The sequence below is a fragment of the Balearica regulorum genome, chromosome 1 (genome assembly GCF_011004875.1).
Source record: "Balearica regulorum gibbericeps isolate bBalReg1 chromosome 1, bBalReg1.pri, whole genome shotgun sequence".
NCBI classification, from domain to species: Eukaryota; Metazoa; Chordata; class Aves; order Gruiformes; family Gruidae; genus Balearica; species Balearica regulorum.
Window position 1 is genome coordinate 133,423,369 of NC_046184.1, and position 7,962 is coordinate 133,431,330.

The window sequence follows — 7,962 nt, forward strand, 5'->3', positions numbered from 1 at the left end:
CATGACTCCACACCAGCTGAGGAACTGATCCTAGAAGGACCTCGGCTCCTGCTGTGGTCCCACCCTGGGCACAGCGTATTTTCAGTGCAGTATCCCCCCCCTCTCCTGGTGCCTCGCCTCCCTCATCGCATGCTCCTCCACATCCTCGCGACTGATCCTTCCTGAACAGCAGCGTCACCAGTAGCAAGCTTGACCCTTTTTGGTCTGTTCTTGCCATGCCAATGCATCTACCACTGGGGTCCACAAGACATTGAGAGTCTATGATGTCAGGAACCCCACTGGGTTTTTTTTCCACTCACAAAGTAGAAAAGGGGAATATAACAGAGTAGATGAGGAATGTTTTAAGTCCAAAAATGGTACTTTCCAGGCTTAACTGTTTAGAACCTCAGCTTCTGGAAAATCTCCCATTCCAGAGAGGAGAGACCCCATGACATCTTCATTCCCAGCTGGGAGGGAGACCTTAAATCAGAGAATTATGTAGGATTAATAGTAGAAATAGGTCCTCTAATCTCCAGCAGCATGTTCCATCTTAGGAACATTTACAGGTAATCAGCAGTCATATATATCCTTGGAGAGGTATTTAGTTCTCATGGCTTTGAAAAGCATTTTTTCTTGTTTGTTTACAATGTCACATGTCTCAGGTCTCTCCTTTTGGGATGGCTGGTTTGCTATACCAAATGGTAGTGCATAGGGATGGAACGGTGCTGGCATTACTCTAGCTCTTACTACATCTGAAGCCAGTATGTACCTGTTGTAGAGCAAGGGATTCAAACAAGGCAGGAAAAAGAAAAAAAAAAAAAAAAGAAAGCTTCTAGAGATTTGGGGATCATGCATTAAAAATTATTCTGAAATATTATCATGGATTAATTTAATGCTGCCATAGACAGACTGTGTTTCAATGATCACTGAAAAAAGAAAGGAGTAGTTCATAGGGTGTAAACGAACAGGGAGACTGCTAAAAAAGAGAGCATGCAAATTATAGGGCGAGATATTCAATACCCTCATTTAAAATATTGAGTCTAGAAAGGGAGTCTAGTCTGGATGGGGGGGTATATTCTCCTGCAATTCTGCAAGGATACCCATGTTTTACATTTACAGTGTTCCGGGGAATATCTGGAATTCAGCCTATGCTGCCTTTCAGAGGTAAAATAAATAGAGGCAAAATAAATACAGTGAAAACAATTAAACAAGGTTAACTTGTGTCTAGACTTCTGAGAGCCTGGTATTTGCTTCATTTTTTAATCAGAAATTTCTAAAAGCATAGGCTTTTTTAAAAAAAAAGCCAGACAGAGAATCCTTCTTCCCCCCTCTGGTGATTTTTCTCAACCACTTACGCTTTCGCTGTGCTGCTGGAGTAGCTGGGAGACAATTGGAGGTTATTTTTAGACTGACTCACTCTGTAAAGCTGACATTTGTAGGTTAGGCGTACCAGTTGCCGACTGCTTCTTCTTCTTCATCTTCCTTAAATATTCCCCTTCTAAAGAGTCGGACATCCCCATCCTCCTTCCCTAGTTCTTCCCTATAAGTATCAAAGTAGTAAATCCACGTTGTGTCTGTCAACATTTTCAGTCGAGTTGAGCTAAAAGCATCGTTTAAGAGGCGCAGTCAGCTCATGTCCTTTCCGGCAGCTGGAAAAACCCAACGCGATGTGGGTTCTTCTGCACCTCAGATCTGCTCCTAATGGAGCACAACGCGCTCAGCATCCCTTTAAAGCACAGAGGAGAACCAGCCTGTGGTGGGATTCACATACCGAGGGTCTCTTTGAGGTCCACACCAGCAGATCTCCTTCTCTGCTTGCTGTCCTCGCTGAGAAAACAGGCGGCGAGAGGAATTTGCCTGACTGCAGCCCATGCCCTCCTGGAGAAGGGGATGACCAGAAGCGCCGTGCAATGTAGCCCGCTTTTCTAGGGCTTGCTTTTTGATGTCTTTGTCCACTGAAGGTGGAGAAAATGAGCTACGTTTAAAAGCAAAACTGCTGGTGTGTCCTGCCTCCAGGGAGTTATCTGAGCACGGGCGTGCAGGAGCTCCTGGTGGGCACCTTTGCAAAAGAGGCAGGAACGTATTGGTACCCCATGGGGGTACTCCCGCGGGGGCTGGGGAGTAAATCGCTGGGATGGATTTGGTTGCTGGCTCAGGGAGCTGGAGAAGTCCTGGTATATAATAGAGTCCGCACTGCAGTTATTCACTGCTCTTAAGCCTTAGCACTTAGCAGCATGGCGAATTTAAATCACTGAGCTTTCAACTCTGAACTCTGAATCTGCTGGAGTTTATGGAAACACAAAGACTTTCTAAGCCCAAGGACGAAAGATGGTTTCTAAAATCTGAATTCAACAGCAGATTAGATTACGAAACTGCCATTAACCTACTCTATGCTATAATCTCAAATCCTTCTAATATATTTGGCATGCAGCAATATAAACATTGTTTTCCACTTTAAATTAAAGCTGAGCAGAAATCCTTTTTCCAGTCAGCCTCTTTCTTTTCCTGGTGCTTTTGGGGGACTAATTTTAAAATGAATATCTTCATGCAAATTGCAGCATAAATAAATCCAGGCACATAATCTTTTAGGGCAAAATCCATTTTTTCCAGTAGAGACCACATGCGGGCCCCGTGCCAGGTAAAATCTAGTGTGTAGTCTAGTGAAATCCATCCTCAGCCACCCCATGAAGACAGAGCTCTGCTGTTCTGCTCAGTGCAATGTGCCCACCGGCGTTTATGAACACAGGGGTGACTGACCATGGACCTCCTCAATGCTCGTGCCGAGTTACCAGGACCATACCACACTTTTCTGCCCTGATAACGCGTATTCCCACCACGGTCCATTTAGGACAACACCCAAATCTCCTTCCAAAGAGCTGAGTGGGGGAAGACAAAACATGTTGCTGTTGGACCCACACCTCCTTCCATGTAGCCCAACTGTATGGGGTGTTTGGGAAACACTTGGCTGATCCCTTACACCAGGATCACCTGTAGGTAACACAGAACGGGTTTGCTTTAGCAGAAACAAGCGCTATTCTCATCCCACCACAGAGGGAAGTTGGAGCATGACCCAGGCCAGGGCAGATGGAGGTAGGGCTGCTGGGACACCAGAACAGCTCAGGTGAGGACACAGCTGAGGTTTAAGTAGTCTTTGGAAGGAGGCATTGCTGAGTGGAGTGACCAAATAGTGGAACACAAAACAACCTAGAGCAAAACAAAAAACCCCCACCAAATTATTCTTTTCTTAGCTCTGTACCTTCTGCTGGTACAAATGAGGTCAAATGAAAATTTTATTAGCCTCCTTCTGTTTTAATGAGAGTTCAATAGTCCCAGCAATGTAGTGCTCCTGGTCGACGTAGGAGCACACTGTGCATCACCCAGGTCCATCGGTGTGTCTTGGTTCATGCTCTTAGAAGCCCAAAGTTGTTATATCTCTGCCATTTTGGACATATTCCGGCTCAGGAAGCAGCGCTGTGCTGAAGTCCGGGAGCATCTCCTGCTCTTGTGTGCACCTGAGGGGAAACCTGAGCCCAGCGGAGGGAGGTGTGCTGTCTCTGTTCATTTCTCCAGCAGTAAGCAGGATTGTGTCTGTGTTTAATAAATGTACACCTGTTATTTTATTTCCCAGAAGTGTTCGCCGCGGTGCTAGAGACCCCACGAGGGCACAAAAGCATCCTCTCTGCAACAGAAAAATAATATCACAAAGGTCATGTTGGTAGGGCCCCTCTCACCCATCACTAGCTCTGGTTGCCCAGAAACAAACCTCCTGAAAATTCAGATCCTAAAAGCAGCTAGATGAAAATCAAAAGCAGAAATTAAGAAGGAAGGAAATGTGTTAACCAGTTAATTAACTGATTGATGTTACTTTGTTGGTTCTCACCCCATAGTCAGCATCAGTTCAGCAAAATGTGCTTTCAAGAGAAATGATGCTAATTAAATACACGACAGAGTAGCCCAGGTAATAATTAGCAAGGGATAAAGTGACCATTCATTACGAATTTTTTTTTGTCAGGCCTGCAGCTGATTTGTATTTTTGTTTGCCTGCCTGAACCTTGGGCTACCTAGAAAGATCTTCACTAAATGTAACGTCCAGATCCCCCCGGTTTAAAAAGCAGCAGAAATCCGAGATACAACCAGCATTCATTTTCTATTATGCAAATATAACTTCACAGTATGACACATCTGTAAGGCTTCATTTGGTTCCCCCCTGGCACAGTAAGCATCTGCAGCTTTAATGCCTTTGATATACTGGTTTTGATTAGATTAAAGATGATATTTATAGTAATTTCGGTAATGTCATTAGCTGTCACTGGAGTATCCTCCAATATTTTGTTTCCTCCATATGTTTTGCAGAAGGGATAATGAAATTTGACTGTCCTGCAGCTTGGGTATAATAGCCTTGTTTGGGAGCAGGGTTACATGGGATCAGTCGCTCCTCGTCAAGTGAAAATGGTGACGATCTGGTGGGCTCTGTAAGCTGTGCACGACAAACCTGCCCTCTGCGCCGCCACCGTGTCCTTCCTTCTCCATCCCTCCAGAGACAAGCTCGTCTTCCCTGCACGTCGGCTGAAAATGCGTTACTTGTCGGTGGGGGCAGGTCAGGAGGGACAGATGGAAGGACGGACAGACGGGAAGGTAAGACTTCCGAAGAGTGACTACAGATCACCAGTATCTTTGGCAGAGAGAGGAAAATCCTGGGGAATATGATGACAAGCAATAAATACCTTCAGTTTAACAGTTTAAACAAAGGTGGGGAATTATTTATGGTAGGACAGCGAGTGTTGGCCAAAGGTCAAGGAAAGGAAAACTCCGTTTATAATTCTGGGGGGGAGAGAGTACCTGGTATGTAGCACAGCTGCCAAGACCAGAGCCCGAGGCACATCTCTGTGGCCATGCAAGACGAGAAAGACCCTGGGTTGGGGTTGCGTGGTGACAGCCCTGCGAGTGGGAGAGGGAAGCTGGGCACGCTACCAAGAGATTTTTCTCTTCTTTTTCTGATCCCGAGCCTCATCCTGCAGAGCACAGACACTTGCAACTCTCCGAAGGCACTCCCGCCTGGCTCTGTGTAGTTACTTGTGGGATTAAACACTCCAATTTTGGGATTGTTCTAGCTTCACTCGCTTAAAGTCCCAAATAGACCGTGCTACTTGAAAGAGTAAGCGTAGCGCTGGCATTTCTGGCAGGCGGTGGGCACACTGGAGTTAAATTATTATTGCAGAAGTCAATGTGTAAATATTCGCACCCCAAGAGGTAGGGAGTGAAAGTATATGTGCGAGTGACTTTGTTTAAGTAAAAGAAGATTGCTTGACTTTGCATTAATCTTTCAGATTAATTTTGCAGAAAAAAAATTAATTAAAAAACTCCACAAATATCCCCCAAGGGCATTTAGAGGGACAAAAAAAAGAGAACATGAAAAATGTATAGATAATTTGGAGTATTGCTCTTAACAGTGCATTCCCAAGTGTGCGTGCTGAAGATCTGACCTGCTGATGTCCGTAAGCAGAGCGGAGATCCAGTCCTAGTGGGAGAAGGTCTGGGGGGAAGCAAAGGAGAGAGGTCCCACCAGCCTCCGGAGCATCCCTGCGCCAGGTGCTGGGAGCAGCAGGGCCATGCACGGCCCGGTGGCCTTCCCCGGTGCGGGGGCTCGAGGTGATGGATGCAGACTGACAGCGGGTGTAGGGGATCTGGGCATGGCCCCCTCAGCCTTCCCAGGGCAGTGCCACCCTTGATCAGTTTAGCACCCCAAAAAAAGAGTCATTATGGTTAGGAACTTGCTGTCCCACACGGTTTAAGGCGAGTTTTGCCTGATGAAACCACTGCTGGTTTAAATGGGCATGGCACGAGCACATCATAAGGTGCTATCAACCACTTTTGCGGATCCATCCCTTGAATTCAGCTGCTCTGAGCTAAGAGCAATACTCTGATCATAGCAACTTTGGTCTGGTCCCTTTTACCCAAGGAAGAGAAGCTTGCCAGGTAACCGTAACACAGGTCCTTCAACCCAATTGACTTTCTCTGGCTTTATACTAACTTAAGCTGTGAGCAAATGATCGTCTGATCAGTCTAATCACGGCTAGTGAGTCCTTTCAAGCAGCAGTTCCCTTGGGAACAGCATATATTTTGCAATCAAACCGTATTCCACCACTAGATCTTTATACAAAGGTAAATAGGGCAACCAACCCCTTTTGGTTTCCAAATGCATTTTGCATTTATGAAAATGAAAAAGTCATTTGAACATGGAAAATTGAAATCTTGCTTAGACACTGTCAAATACAGTTGTCTACTTTTCTGAAAATTACTCCTTTCTTCCAAATCCTGGTTCAAAAGATATGCAAACCATGCTTATATATTTTCATATATAGTCATATACATCTGAAATATATTCATATCAGTCTATTTGAAGATATACTCATATTTTGCATACAGCTATTACATTAACTTTGTGAATACTTTCTTTTATCACCAAAGTTGATTTGTAGGAACTATAGTAATCCCTCTATTTATTTAAGCTGCGTGCGTACACCCGCAGCTCTGTCTCCTTTGCTGCTGCCTTCCCCTTTGCACTTATTCTTTTAACCCCCCCAGCTACTTTCCACCCCTCCTTTTACCCATTTTAACCACTGAAACACCTGTCCCAGGCTCGTGCAGGTCTGGTTCGCCCTAGCTCAGAAGTTCATTTCTCTGGCTCCCAGAGCCCTGCCCCAAGCAAGCCCCTTCCTTCAGCTGGCTCAGCCGGGGCGGCGCGGGGCGCTCAGCTCGGAAGAGGTGCCCACCTCCGATCAGCCCAGGGCTACCCTGGGTCCTCCTGCTTTCCCACCGCATGGAGATACCACGAACTCCTCACGCTGAACATTAGGGGTTTGAAAGGGGAAATGTTGATTGTTTTCAGATCCTTCAGTTCTCTGTCCTGATTAACGTCTCATATGGAAGAAGTTTATGTAAAGCTGATGTTCACAGGCTCTGCAATATGCAATATCATTCTCCACCAAACAATTCTTGTCAACACCTATAGTCTGTTTCTTTGTTGGACTCTTGGTGAAAATTGTTGGAGCTCATGTTTTAATGTTCCCTCTTCCATTATTTATAATAGACTGAGTTACAAGTGACAACTAACCAAAACATAGCTACAGTTCTCAGTAGATCTTTTAATTTTCTGTATACTTTGAGCATGAAGTTTGCTCTTTTTAAAGCACAGGATGCTTAGCCTAACAATCTCAAAATGTAATTAAAACATAAGAAAGGAAAATTTTATAGCTGTCCTCCAGATGTCCTGAAGATTTCCTCAAAGGAAAAAAGATGTAATCTGTTTCCGATGTCCTCACGGCTTTCTGCAAAGTTCACTCTTCCGAGCTGCCAGAATTCACTGTCTGCTGAAGGTACATTTTTTGAGGGAGAATACGGAGATGATCCTTTTAACCTTGCCTGTTACGGCCGACAGAGGCTACAAGCCACTTTCCCGGCCGTACGAGACGTTCCCAGCAGCACCAGCTTTGTCTGCTATCAGCCACCCTCAGCTTCTCACCCCTCATCATGTTCCTCATTAGCTCGTGTCACGGGCTGATTTATGACCGTCCACTTCAGCAAGGATACCCTGCGTCTCTCCGCCCCGTTGGGCAGCCCGCAGCGCGTGAGGAATACCCAGGCCGATGCCTCTGGGAGAGCCCTGTCACCTGCCATCAACTCATCGCCTCTCCCTCTGAGATGTCGCTGTGCCTCCTTCCCCGCCTTTCGAGCGGTGGGGCGTCGCTGGCCGCCCGCCCACGGCCTTCTCGGCAGACTCAGCGGAGGGCCACGGTTTCAGGGTTACCTTTTACTCCCCCACGACAGGGTGAAACCGAGACTTTTAGGCAGAATCGGTTGCTCAGCGCAGCGCGGGGTCTGACGCTCCCGCCCCAGCCTGCTCGCTCAGAAGCCGAAGGCTGCGGCTCCGCTCCCACGGCGCAGAGAGGACTTTTACAGCCCCTGAGTCGTAACGAGAAAACT